The 14,734-nt window shown below is 43.2% G+C and overlaps 1 protein-coding gene across 2 annotated transcripts in view; it reads right to left on the bottom strand.

Moving 5' to 3' along the window:
- oxr1a (oxidation resistance 1a) overlaps positions 1–14,734 on the bottom strand; it is a 387,780-nt gene that overhangs the window by 348,222 nt on the left and 24,824 nt on the right. The gene's annotated exons all lie outside the window — the stretch shown is intronic.

Here is a 14,734-nt window from a genome sequence, read left to right as displayed (position 1 = left end):
TTTTATCAGATCTAGGAAAAGTTGGAAATTAAACACGTTCAAGGTGCAAAGAAGTGGGGAGGATAGTCAAAGGGAGTGACTGTGATGGGGTGAAGACAAAGTGGTGCAAGCCCTGTTGGTGCTGGCTGAGAGTGCCTGGTGAAGGCTTCTTAACTGGACATAATCTGCCTGGAGGAGATGCAGTTAGAAGAAGAGAGGAGGGAGAACAAAAATATGTATGCCATCAGTGCTTAAAGTTGAAGAGGATGATGTGTAAAGGGAATAGCGTACTAGGATTTGTAAGGTATTTGTTGAACATTAAACCATGAAAACAATATTGAATTGTATTACATTTTTCAATTTTTCATGCAGCAATACTGTACATCAAACATACTGAAGTGAAGCTAATCTACAAGGCAAATGGTAAACTATTTAACCGATGTTGCCACCATCCCAGAAGCAAGGTCACACCAACTTTAGTCATCAATCTGCAGCACACAAACAACACATGCATGTGTGCATGCCTGCAGCAGAACTCAGTCATCATTGACATGTTCACTGAAGCATGCAAAAGAATAGCCCTCATACTTAACATCCACAAAACAAAAGGAAGGTCCTCTTCCAAACTTCCTCCTCTGTACAAAACCACACTCCAACGATAAAATGCCCATGATAAGACCCTGGGACAAAGGTGACGAAATTCACCATCACCTTCAATATGCCAAAGGACCTTTGGTTGTCTGATGAAAAGAGTATTTGATGATCAAGATTTCAAACCCTCTATAAAGCTTTTGGTTTATGAGCAGCTTTGATCCATGCCCTTGTTTACTCTTCCAAGACTAGACTAGATATGCAGGCACCTCAAAGCACTGGAGGTGTTTCCACTAACCAATCTCTACATGATCCTAAAAATCCACTGTCCAAAGCAAACCAATGCCAATGTTCTCTCTCAGGACAACATCCAGAGCATCAAAGTCATAATTACACTCAGTTGGCTCCAATGAGTAAACCACATTGGACATATGGCCAACACCAGAGTGCTGAAACAGACATGGCATCTGAGCTCTGTCATGGCAACAGATTACTAGCTGGACAGAAGGTTCCCAAACCCTCCTTGAAAAATGCAGCATTCTCACTGACTCAAGGGTATCTTTGCCCATGACTCTTCAGAGAAGGTGCATTCTTGAATCCATTCATCAAGGGCACATAAGCAGCCCTATATAATGGCAGAATGAGCACACCACAAAATACTCAGTCACTTCTCCTGCCAAGCACATTCTGCCTCACTAGTGGCCAAGTTGGAGGGTCCCAAATTGGCCTCATCAACCACCTTAGAATGTACAGAAGAGCAGTGGAAGCAAGTCATCCTCCATCCCGAGGGTCCATGAGTTAAAGTACGTTTAAATGACACTATTAACTTTGGGACATTGGTGTCACAGGCATCAGTAGAACAACCTAAAGGATAAAACAATTAAATTGTTTATACAATTATAGGATAGTGCAGTAGAGGAGATTGTCATTCAACCCATTAGGTTGAACCAGTTCTTTTAAGCAGCAATTCAACCAGTTTCACTCTGTGCTTTTTCCTTTTATCTCTGCATTCTTTTCTCCAAATCTTTATCCACCTCACATTTGAAGGCTACTGCTGAATCTGTACCCACCACTCTCAGGCAAGGACTTATGAATCCCAGTCACTCATTGTGTAACAAAAATAGAAAATGCTGGAAAGATTCAGCAGGTCGGACAGCATCTACGGAACAAGAACCAGAGCTGATGTTTCAGACCAAAGACTGAAGTTAGAACTGGGAAAGAGATGTTAGTCTCTGCATCGGAGAAACCAAATGCAGATTGGGTGACCACTTTGCAGAACACCTTCATTCAGTCTGCGGAGACAGCTCGGAGCTCCCTGATGCTGCCACTTTAGTTCTCCGTCTCGCTCCCACTCTGATTTTTTCTGTCTGCAGCCTCCTGCTTTGTTTATAACGATGCCCAACACAAACTTGAGGAACAGCAATTAATCTTCTATCTGGGCACATTGCAACCTTCTGGTCTTCATATCAAATTCCACAATTTTAGGTAACTTACCTTCACTGTCTGTATCAGAACTTGCCATTTCTGGGGCAAGTCATCCATCTGTAATATTGGCTCAGCTTTTCTCTCTCCATTTGCAAAGTAATACCTGATAGGCAAGTCCTACATTTTACAGATTTTCATATCTCCCGGACTATATTCACACTCATCTCACCTCCTGCTCTCATCTCCTAGCTTTTGTTCCATTTCTTTCCACTGTGTAACTGCCCCCATTAAACCAACATCCAGATGGCTGTTGCAACTTATCCCCACAGCAACCCAGGCCTCTCCCTATCAGAGATGTTTCCTTTGGCTGATATATCACACCCTAGCTTTCTCTGCCACTCTTCTCTCTTTTGCCAATTCTGATAAAAAGTCTTTGACCTGAAACATTAACCCTATTTTTCATTCCACAGGTGCTGCCTGATGTGCTGAGATTTTACAACATTGTCTTTCTTTTAAAAAAATTTCCAGCATTCACAATTTTCTTTTTTGATTTTCACTCATTGTGTAAAGTTGTTTTGACTCATGTTGCCACTGGACCTTCTGCCAATCAACTACATTTGTACCCTCTAGTAAGTGACTCTTCTGCCTTTGTAAACAAGTTTTGTAATCAAAACCTCTCAAATTTAAACACTAAACTTTCACTGTACTTACCCCTGCCTCAATGAGAACAACCCCAGCTTCTATGCAGTTATCATTCCTCCATCCCTGAAAACATTCAAATCAATCTCTTTAGAACCCTCTCCAAATCCTTTTTAGTATGATGCCATTGGTCACAACACTCCAAGCTGGAACCAAATTACTACTTATAAGGGGTTTAGTATAATCTCTTGGCATTCATACTCTGCGTCTCTACTTATAAAACCCAGGATCTTATTTGCTTCACTAATTGCTTTGTTATCCTATAGAGTAGGATTGAATATAGAAGATCAGCAGGTGATGTAATTTAGAAGCACAAGACAATTAAATTATCTAATTGGGTTAAATAGAAAGAAATCCTGATACCAATAGAGAGAAAAAAAGTTTCTTGCAACTCCTCTATCAATTCTCTTCATAACGCTAAAACCCTCAATCAAATTGCTCCATTTTTCAGGAAATAAAAGCCTAGGTATCTAATTAGCTCCTGGAGGCTTGATTACATTCTGACATATTTGCATTGTATTCCTGCCAAAGCAATTACAGAATTTTTACTATGCACTCGACAAGGTCCCTCATGGTAGGCTGATCCTGAAGATTAAGGCAGATGGGATCCACGGTGACTTGATAGATTGGATTCAAAATTGGTTTGGCCACAGAAGACAAAGGGTAGTGGTGGAGGTCTGACTAGAAATCTGTGACCAGTAGTGCTCTGCAAGAATCAATGCTGAGATCTTGTGTATATATACAATTTGAACAAAAATGTAGGTGGGCTGATTAGTAAGTTTGCAAGGAACATAAAAATTAGTGGAGTTATGGATAGTGAGGAAGGTTGTCGAAGGATTCAGCAGGATACAGAATAGCCAGAAATATGGGCAGACAAATGGCAGATGGAGTGGGAGCTGTTGCACTTTGGGAGGTCAAAGAGTCATAAAGCATACGACATGGAAACAGGTCCTTTGGCCCAACTAGTCCACGAAGACCAAGATTCCCATCCAAGCTACTCCCATTTGCCAATGTTTGGCGCATATCCTTCTAAACCTTTCTGTCCACATACCTGTCCAACGGTCTCTTAAAAGTTGTTATTGTACCTGCCTCAACCACTTCCTCTGGCAGCTCAGTCCATATACAGACCACCCTCTGTGTAAAAAAGTTGCCCTTTAAGTTCCTATTAAATCTTTCCCCTCTCACTTTACACCTATTCCCTCTAGTTCTTAATTCCCCAGCCCTGTCTATGCCCCTCATGATTTTGTACACCTCTAAGATCACCTCTCAGCTTCCTATGCTTCAAGCAAAAAAGTCCTAGCTTTTCCAACCTCCCCATCACTCAGTCTCTCGAGTCCTGGCAACATCCTTGTAAATCTATTCTGCACTCTCTCCAGTTTAATAACATCTTTCCTTAAAAAGAAACTTTATTTATACAGCAAGGTAACAGTCCCTTCCAGTCCCAATGAGTCCGCACTGCCCGTTTAAACCCATGTTAACCTACCCGTACATCTTTGGAATGTGGGAGGAAACCAGAGCACCCGGAGGAAACCCACAGAGACACGGGGAGAATGTACAAACTCCTTACAGACAGTGATGGGAATTGAACCCCGATCGCTGGCGCTGTAATAACATCACGCTAACTGCGACGCTACACAACCAAAACTGAACACAATACTCCAAGTGCGGCTTCACCAGTGTCTTGTACAACTACAACGTAACCTCTAAACTACTTTTCTCAATGCCCTGACTGAAGGCCAACCTGGCAAAGCCTTCTTCACCACCTTGTCTATCTGTGACTCCACCTTCAGGGAACCATGTACCTGAACTCCAAGGTCCCACTCTTCTACAACACTCCCTAGGACCCTGGTGTTTACTGTGAAAGTCCCACCTTAGTTTGACTTTCCAAAATGCAACACCTCGCACTTAGCCGAATTAAACTCCATTCGTCATTCTTCAGCCCACATACCCAGCTGATCAAGATCCTTGATAACCTGCAATACTTGATAATCTTCTTCACTGTAAACAATACCACCTATTTTGGTATCATCTGAAAAACCTACTAACCATGCCTTGTACATTCTCATCCAAATCACTTATCAGCATTGATGTACAGAGGGATCTTGGGGTGCAAGTCCATAGCTCACTGAAGGTGGCAACACAAGTAGATAGAGTGGTAAAGATGATGTACAGCACACTCACCTTGGTCGGAGCACTGAGTATAAATGTTGGGAAGGTACGTATAAATTTTTGGTTAGGCCACATTTGGAGTATTGTGTGCAGTTCTGGTCACCACATTACTGGAAGGATGAGGAAGTTTTGGAGAGGGTGCAGAAGAGGTTCATCAGGAATGTTGCCTGGATTAGAGAGTATTAGCTATAAGGAGAGGTTGGACAAACTTGGATTGTTTTGTCTGGAGCTTTGGAGGCTGAGGGGTGACCTGATACAAGGTTATAAGATAGGGTAGATAGAGATATTTTTCCCCCCAGGTGCCTGGAACACACTCCCAGTGTAGGTGGTGGAAGCAGATACAATAGCAACATTTAAGAGGCATTTAGACAGGCAGGGAATGAAGGAAAATAGATCACTTGCAGGTAGATGGGATTGGTTTAAATTGCCATCATGTTTGGTGCAGACATTGTGGGTTGAAGGGCCTGTTCCTGTGCTGTACTGTTCAATGCCTTGTGCTATAGATGTCATCTAATCAGAACATTACATCGGCTGTAGCAGAATTTACTTTCTTCTAAATTCTAATCTTCTAATTATAAATGCAAATGAGGGATCCCAGCTCTGAATGGTTAACTGCTTCTCTTTCCACACATACTGCCTGACCTGCTGAATGTTTCTAGTATTTTCTGTACTTTACCAAGATCTTAATGGTCTGTGTACATAGGCCCCTAAGTCACTTTGGACCTGCACTTTGATGCTGTTTATGATTATGGATAAGTAAATAGAATTAAGATATGCATCAGCCATGATCTAAATGGTGGTGGACAAGCCCAGCTTGCTGAATGGCACCTCCTATTTCTAAATTCCAAGATTTTGAAGACTTAGGCCACTTAGCTCTTGACAAATATGCACTATAAAGTCTATTTTCTCACTCATGTATTTGTCTCATTGCTGAGGTGAAAGGTCTTTTAGCAGAGAATGTATCAGACCATAAACCAGCACTTTGTACAAAGAAACAATGATTCACTGAACAGTATAATTTCAAATTCATTCCAAACACAAAGGCGGGCACATTAGCAACATTTAGAAGCTATCCAGATAAGTACATGCAGTATGACTCTATGACAAAAATGGATATTTGGAAAGCTTGGGAAATGCAATTAAGCACAAGAGGCATCTCGTATCTTGCTTTCTGAAGACAATAAAAATTGGCATTGCCAACATCTTTCAGGTCACAGAAAAATAAAGAAATGTTTTGTACTTATTTTCCAGTTCATTTGAAGACTATCCCAGTAAACAATTGCACTTACTTGATACTCCTTCCAAGTGAGTGAATCAGGGAGTATTACACAATTCAACAGAAACAGAGGACTGCAGATGCTGGAATCTAGATGAAAAACACAATGATGCTGGAGGAACTCAGCAGGCCAGGCAGCATCCGACTGAAGATAGACTACCTGCATCTACCTATCACCACCTTGTGCCCACCCCGCCTCCCCTCTTTTGTCCACCTATCACTGCTCTGCTTTCCCCTCCTATATATTGGGCTTCCCCTTTTCCTATCTTCAGTCCTGAAGAAGGGTCCTGACCCAAATGTTGACCGCCTGCTTTTCTCCACAGATGCTGCCTGGCCTGCTGAGTTCCTCCAGCATCATCGTGTTTTTTACCAATACACAATTCAAAACAAGTTCAGGAGAAGTCACAATACACCATAACATCATATCCCTCACATTGGGTGACCACCTTAGGTTGATTGTGTGCTGGGGAGAATGCTAACAGAACCCATGTGTGCCTTTAAAAAAACATCAAAATGATGAAGCCAAAACACTGAATTATATGCACTCAAGATGATAGAAGCAGCATGCTGTATACATGGCAAAGTGATCTCAGAATTTTAGGGTGGGGTGGTGAGGGGAGAAGAAATGGGGTTTATGCTGCTTGGAGAGATTAAGCAAATTGGGCCCTGCTCTCTGGAATTCGGAAATAAGAGGCGATCTCATTAAAACATACAAAATACTTAAGGAATTGGTATTAGAGAAGGGGTGATGCTATGCTGCCTGAAGAGATTAGAACAGGGTGTCACAGTCTCAAAGTAAGGGGTTTTCCGATGAAATGAAATTTCTTCAGCCAGCCAGAGGTGAATCTTTGGAATTCTACACACAAACGGGCTGAGGAGGATCAGACACCAAGTATATTTAAAGGCAGAGATTGGCAGATTTCTAGATATCAAGGGAATTAAGGGATTATGAGGTTCAGCAGATCAGATGAAAACACTAATGTGTCCTGATAACTTCCCAGCTGCAGTGCTCAATGTTTGGGCTCAAGAAACGGCTAAACTGCTGCTATGCCAGCAGCTATCTGTTAGTGTGGGAAATTATCCTAGTTTGTCCTACCTGTGGTGACCGCATATGGACAGAATTGTGGAGACGAGGTTACAATCAAATCGACCACTATCTTACATATGACAGAGGTCAAGTTAAGGGGCTGAGTGACCCATGTACGATGGGTATCAATATATTCAAATCCAAGAAGCAGGACAGATTCAATCTGACAAACTACATATCATCAATGAAGTGATTTAAGGTGACATTGACAGCAAGATCCTCAACAATAACCTGCTCACTCATGCTCAGTTTTTTATACTGTGACCGAGCACTCTGCTCCAGACATCTTTGCAGCCTTCCTTGAATCAAAGACAAAGAGCTGAATTAGAGGTTAGTTGTAAATGACTCTCCTTCGAGGCAACATTTGATTGAATCTGGCAATAAAGAGCCTTATTAAAATTGAAGGCAAAACCTCTTCCCCACTGAGGTCACACCAAGCAGAAAAGATGGTTATACGTTTAATGAAGACCAATCACTTCAGAACCAGAATTGCTGCAGAAGTTCCTCAGTTATGTGCCCTGGGCCCCACCATCAGCTGCTTCTTCAATGTCCTTCCCTCAGTCATAAGGTCCAAGTGGGGATGTTCACTGATGACTGCAGTGCTCAATTCAATTAATAAGTACTCATTCCAAGCCTCCATTTAGGAAATCCTGGACAACATTTAGGTTTGAGTTAATGAGGGGAACGTAACTTTCAGACTGCAGAAATGGCAAGTATTGATGATCTCCTTGACAGTCAATGGCAGTAGTGTTAACAAATCACCTGGGTGTTACAATTGACCAGCAACCTTGCAAAACCACTTACAAAAAAACACTGAGCTACAAGAGCAGGTCAAAAACCAGACATCCCATGGCAAATAACTCACTGACCCAATCTTTTCAACATCTGCAAAACAGAACAGTCCAGGTGTTTGATAGAACATTCCCTACTTGAGTGCAGCTCCATCAAAGCTCGAGGAACTGAACACATCCAGGTTGAGTAGTCCGCTTGATTGACATCAAGTCCATTATCAAAAACATTTACTCCCTCACCACAGGTGTATATTGAGTCATATATACTACAAGATACATTTCAGCAACACACCAACAGCAGAATTACAGCAACCCACTCAAACCCATGACTTCTTTCATCAGGAAAACCTGGGGTATCAGGTGAATGGAAACATCAGCACCCTTAAAGCTCCCCCCAGTGCACATGTCATCCTAAATTGGAAATACATCACCAATCCTTCATCATTGCTGGATCAAAATCCTGGAAACACCTTCGCTTACATTACTCTTGGTTTATCTTCTCTGCAAGGAGTCACAGAGAGTCATGGAATAAGGCAGCATGGAAAAAGGCCCTTCAGCCCAATGAGACAACACTGGCCATCAAGCATCCATTTTCACTAATTGCATTTTATTCCACCACATTCCCATCAATCTCTGCAACCACCCCATCCCCTGCACACCAGGGGCAATTTACAGTGGACATTTAACCTACCAACCCACACATCCTTGGGATGTGGGAGGAAACTGGTGCACTCAGGGGAAACCCATGTAGTCACAGGGAGAACGTGCAGACTCTACACATACAGCACTTGGAGGACAGGATTGAAACCAGGTCACTGGGTTTGAGACAGCAGCTCTACTAGCTGTGCTGCTGAGCCAGCCCAGTGATGTGGTCCCATCTCCGGGACAGCTGGGCATGTAAGGCTGGCTTTGTAATCCCCACACACCATAAAATGAAAGTGCATGAAGAAAAATGTAGACTAATCTGTGGAATGAGTGGATTGGAATTAATTGTCACAGAAGACTTCATCTGTCCTCAAATAAATGGGCAAGAGGTAGGAATGGACTAAAGGGAATGGAGGTTTCTTTTAAATGCAGAGCATGGGACTTCTTACTTACCCAGCAAATTAGGAGCACTTTAGGATGATTTATGCTTAACCATATTTCTTACATCCCTTAGAAGTGTACCTGGTTAATATAGTAGGTTTAAATACATGGATTGTCAAAGGGCCTTTGATAAGGATAACAATCTTAAAGTGGTAAATTCATTCATCTATCTCAGGCACTGTCTGCAACATTCAGGAAGAAACAAAGCACAAATTCAAAGACATTTCAAGTGACATTGAGTACATGAAACAGCACAACAAACATCTGACATTTCAGCTTTACAGTGGCAACAAAAAACACCGCACATTGCAGGTCCTCCCCAGGTTAAGAATGCCGGACTTATTTACACCCTGTACATACAAACAAGACCAGTGGCAATGGATGGGGTTGAATTTGACGGCTGCTGTGGGGCTGCAGGCATCTACTGCCGTGTAGTCATTTCAGCATATCTTCTCTCCCCACCCCATAAGGCGCAACAATCAGGGCTGGGTCGAGCCAAGCAGATCTGAAAACACTGAGCACACTCACTCGCTCACTTACTGAGCCAGTGAAGCCAGCTGGCGGCCGTTCTTCCTGTATCTACCTGCTCTCCAGTCCATGCTGTTTCTGTGATCCTCTGCAACACAGTGCTTTTGTTCATTTTAAACTTGCAAACAGTTCAGGAGCAGAACCCTGTCATAACCTGGGGACTGCCTGTAATGCTCCCGGTTTTGCTGTACAGTTCAGAGACAAGGTGAATGACAGTAGCCCTGCGTAGGAAGTTGGGAGTTTTGTCCAATGGTTGCAGACAGATATTGGGCCACATTAATGAATTCTGCCATAAAATGACATTTCTTTTGGTGGCTGAGATAGTCAGGATTGGGAGACCTTGTTTCTTCAGACACACTGACCAGGTGAAAGCCTTGGCCAATCACACATGAATCCTCCACATTGCTTACAATCTATCATGAACTTGAAGCCAATCTTGGGGCAGATCATGGATGTATATAGGTGAGGCTGCGCTGAGTGTGGGGGTGGACTTATCATACTGGTCACCTGCTGGCATCTTGTGGGGACCACTATTCTCTGGCAAGTGCTGAGAACATTTTTATTAACCTGGATGTGTGGTAAGCAATGAGGAAGATTGTGATAGCCCAATAGGCTGGCAGAATGGTCAGACATATGGCAGATACCAGTTAATCTGCATAACTGGGAAGTGATACACTTTGGTAGGAAGAATGTAGAAAGGTAATACAAAATTAAGGGTCCAATTCTAAAATGAGGGGTGGGAAGGCAGGGGGTAGTTCTTCAAGAACAGAAAGACTCAAGTTTTCATGCACAAATTGTTGAAGGTAGCAAATTAAAATCACAGACTTTATAATTAGGAGACATGGATTACAAACCAAGGAGATAATGCCGAATCTCCACAAAACACTGGAACAGGCCTGACTGGGTTGTTTAGCCGAGAGTCTTTGCACATTATCAGGCTGAATAGTTTCCTTCCATGCTGCAACAATTCTCTAACTTGCGTAATGACTCAGACTCAGTAATCAGAAGTACAAGTTTGAAATTTGCAGTCATCATCAAATTGGAACCAAATCTTCCTTGGATCACATCAAGGAAGATGTAAAAATAATTAGTTCTTTGGAAGAATATGTGAAACGGTGCATTTTGGTAAAAGGAGTGAGGACAAATGAGATTAACTGAAGTGGACGATCAAAGGAATCCAGAAGAACGCAAGTGCAGGGCAACAAGAAAAATACAAGGTGCTCAATTCCAGGGGATAAATTATGTTAAACCCATCATTAGATCACATTTAGGAATACTCTTAAGAAAAGATATGAGTGGTACTAAAGAATTTAAGCAGTGATCTGGTTAAGTAGAATACCCAGAAACTTTTATAAGGAAGCCAAATCTGGCCAGTGCCTTCCACAAGGTTTTGAAGTTATGGAATCAGAGGCCAATGTCATGTTAATGAACAGATCCATATGCATTTGTGTACCTGCTGGGCAATGAAGATTATGTCACCCTCTTGGATCTTCTCCAAGAGTAGAGTTGAGCCCCTATGAAGTAATGACCAGGAGGAGAACATGGCTGCCAGAAATGAGGGTAACCCCTAGGTGAAAGGTGTTGGCATGCATCATAAAATGTAAATGTTGCAACTGGTGACCACAGCCCCAGAAAGCTGAAAGGAAGAGTTATGGGAGAAACAGCTCACATTTGAGTAGCCCATGCTGAGGCACTTGAACAGTAAGGGCCAGCTATGCAAAACCACATGGACTAAACATTCTCTGCTCTATCTTGTGGTGATTGAAATAGCTTTGTGTTTGCACAAGTGTTCGCCCAAAGTTGCAACATGATCGCAATCTTCAAGATCCTTGTGTAACTGTACAGCTGCATTTGTTTTTTTTCCCCCCAAATACTGCCTCATTTGGCAATCTGTACACACAATTAAAGAAATCCACAGTAATGGCACTTGGGCATGCAGCTGTTGTCTTGGACTCAAACCTTTAAAATGGGCTTTGAATCATGCAATTATTGCTGTGTGCAGTGGTAGGAGAGGGGAGGAAGTACACACCCAGGTTCACTCATAAGGAACTGGAGATTTCAGTAGTGGAGATCCCCCGCAGGAGAGAGAGGTCCTGTGTGCAAGAGAGCTAGAAAGGCCACCCAGGAGAACAGCTGGGTGCACTTGGCAGGAAATGGCACAGGAGCTGTCAGGTAAGAGTAAGGTTCTGAGGAATATGGAACAGTTTTGTAAGAGGTAAACATGTGCCAGGATGGAACTTTCTAGCAATGACTATTCACATGGACAGCCTTTTGCTGCAGAGAAACACTCAGCCAGTTGCACTCCCTCCTCCACATTCATATACCCAATGAATCCCTGATTTACCCAAAACCTCACATATGTCACAGACACAAATACACACAGGTTCATCAATGAAGGCAAGCATAAGTAAAACAAATTTCACTTATCAAATATCTGACTTGAAGGGCAAGATTGCAAAGCGCAGTTGACCTAGAAGAGACCCTCTTGGGCACACCATTGATGAGAGAGCCTGAGCGCACAGACCAAGGACAATAGGACAACTGCAGTCTTCAAGGTACACATTCAATATATGCTCAGTTAACTTGACGGACACAAAAGGAAGGTGTCACAATCACAGCTACTGGGATAAATGAGAAGCTTGAGGAATAAATAAAAATCGTAAGTGCTGTGCTGAGGAAACACATATCACAGATGAGGGTGAAATAAAAGGTCCGCAAGCAGTTACAAGGAGAGTGAAGAGCAAATCTAATCAATTTCTGGTATAGATATCAAACCTCCATTAACCTGCAACTCATTTAGTTAGGATGCAGAACAGTAAAAAAGGTAACCAAAGGTCCTGACAGAAATTTACCAATCAGAAAATAGAGCACACGACAAGAGAACGGCTCAGAGAGGAAATGAAGTCAGCAATTCCACATGCTAAATGGAAGGGCAACCAGTGACAGTGTATCTCAGATACATCAAACACCGTGCTGTATATGTGGTACAGCTGTGCCAAGCATAAAACACAGACTGGGGATAGAAGGTTGCAGTGGTGGAGAGAAACATTGAACTCGCCTGTCAGAAATATTTCCCAAAATATAATGAAAAATTAGTATTGGTATATTATTGTCACTTGTACCGAGGTACAGTGAAAAACTTGTCTGACAAACCGATCGTACAGGTCAATTCATTACACAGTGCAGTTACATTGAGTTAGTACAGAGTGCATTGATGTAGTACAAGTAAAAACAATAACAGTTCAGAGTAAAGTGTCACAGCTACAGAGAAAGTGCAGTGCAATAAGGTGCAAGGTCACAACAAGGTAGATCGTGAAGTCATAGTCCATCTCATTGTATAAGGGAACCGTTCAATAGTACTATCACAGTGGGGTAGAAGCTGTTCTTAAGTCTGGTGGTACGTGCCCTCAGGCTCCTGTATCTTCTGATGGAAGAGGAGAGAAGAGAGAATGTCCCAGGTAGGTGGGGTCTTTGATTATGCTGGCTGCTTCACCAAGACAAGAAGAGGTAAAGACAGAGTCTAAGGAGGGGAGGCTGGTGTCCGTGATGCGCTGGGCTGTGTCCACAACTCTCTGCAGCTTCTTGCAGTCTTGGGCAGAGTAGTTGCCGTACCAAGCTGTGATATGTCCTGATAGGATGCTTTCTATGGTGCATCGGTAAAAGTTGGTGAGAGTCAAAGGGGAGAAACCAAATTTCTTTAACCTCCTGAGGAAGTAGAGGCACTGGTGAGCTTTCTTGGCCATGGCATCTACGTGATTTGACCAGGACAGGCTGTTGGTGATGTTCACTCCCAGGAACTTGCTAGTGCAAGGCTTATATCAAATATCATCAGAGAGAAAAAAGGCACTCCCCCCCACCCTTAGAGCAGGTACTTCTAGGGTCCAGGAGGCAGATAGAAGGGAAAAAAGAAAGGGAACAGGCAGATAGTGCAGAGCACCACGGAGGCTGTTTCCCTCAGTAACAGGTTTTCCGCTTTGGATGCTGTTGAGGGGGATGACCTGCAGGGGTCAAGCAGCAGTAGCCAGGTCTCTGGCACTGGGACCAGTCAGGCTGCTCAGAAGGGAAGGGAGGAGAAGAGGAGGGCAGTAGTGATAGGGGACTCGATAGTCAGGGAAACGGACAGGAGGTTCTGTGGGAAGTGAGCATGAATCAGATAGTATGTTGCCTCCCAGGTGCAAGGGTCCGGGATGTCTCTGATCGGGTCCACAGCATTCTTGAGCGGGAGGGAGAACAGCCAGAAGTTGTGGTACATGTTGGTACCAATGACATAGGTAGGAAAAGGGATGAGGTTCTGAAAAGTGAGTTTAGGGAGCTAGGCAAAAGGCTGAAGAACAGGACCTCAAGGGTAGCAATCTCAGGATTGCTGCCAGTGCCATGTGATAGTGAAGGTAAGAATTGGAGGAGATGGCTGAGGAGTTGGTGCAGGAGGGAAGGTTTTAGATTTTTGGATCATTGGGATCTCTTCTGGGGAAGGTGGGACCTGTACAGAGAGGATGGGTTACACCTGAACCAGAGGGGGACCAATATCCTTGCAGGCAGGTTTGCTAGGGTGGTTTGGGAGAGTTTAAACTAGTTTACGAGGGGGATGTGAACCAGAGGGGTAGGTCAGAGGAAGAAGTGGATGGGGAAAAGTCAGATCTAACATGTAGAGAGGCTTTGAGGAAGGAGAAGCAGGGTACAGGGTATAAAAGTAGAAAGGAGGATAGGCTAAAGTACATTTACTTAAATGCAAGAAGTATCAGAAATAAGGGAGATGAACTAAGATCTTGAATAAGTACTTGGGACTATGATATTGTGGCTCTTGCAGAGACTTGGCTGTCACCAGGGCAGGAACGGATATTGAATATTCCTGGGTTTCATGTTTTAAAAGGGATATGGGGGGGGGGGGCGCGAAGAAGAGGAGGAGGGGTGGCGTTACTGGTCAGGGATACTATTACAGCTGCAGAAAGGGTGGATTATATAGAAGGATCCTCTCTAGATTCAGTATGGGTGGAAGTTAGGAACAAGAAAGGAGCAGTTACTCTGCTGGGAGTTTTCTATAGGCCCCCAGGTAGCAGCAGGGATACTGAGGAGCAGATTGGGAGGCCGATTTTGGGAAGGTCC

This window comes from Pristis pectinata, chromosome 9 (genome assembly GCF_009764475.1).
Source record: "Pristis pectinata isolate sPriPec2 chromosome 9, sPriPec2.1.pri, whole genome shotgun sequence".
Lineage (NCBI taxonomy): Eukaryota > Metazoa > Chordata > Chondrichthyes > Rhinopristiformes > Pristidae > Pristis > Pristis pectinata.
This window is presented reverse-complemented; position numbering and strand designations above follow the sequence as displayed.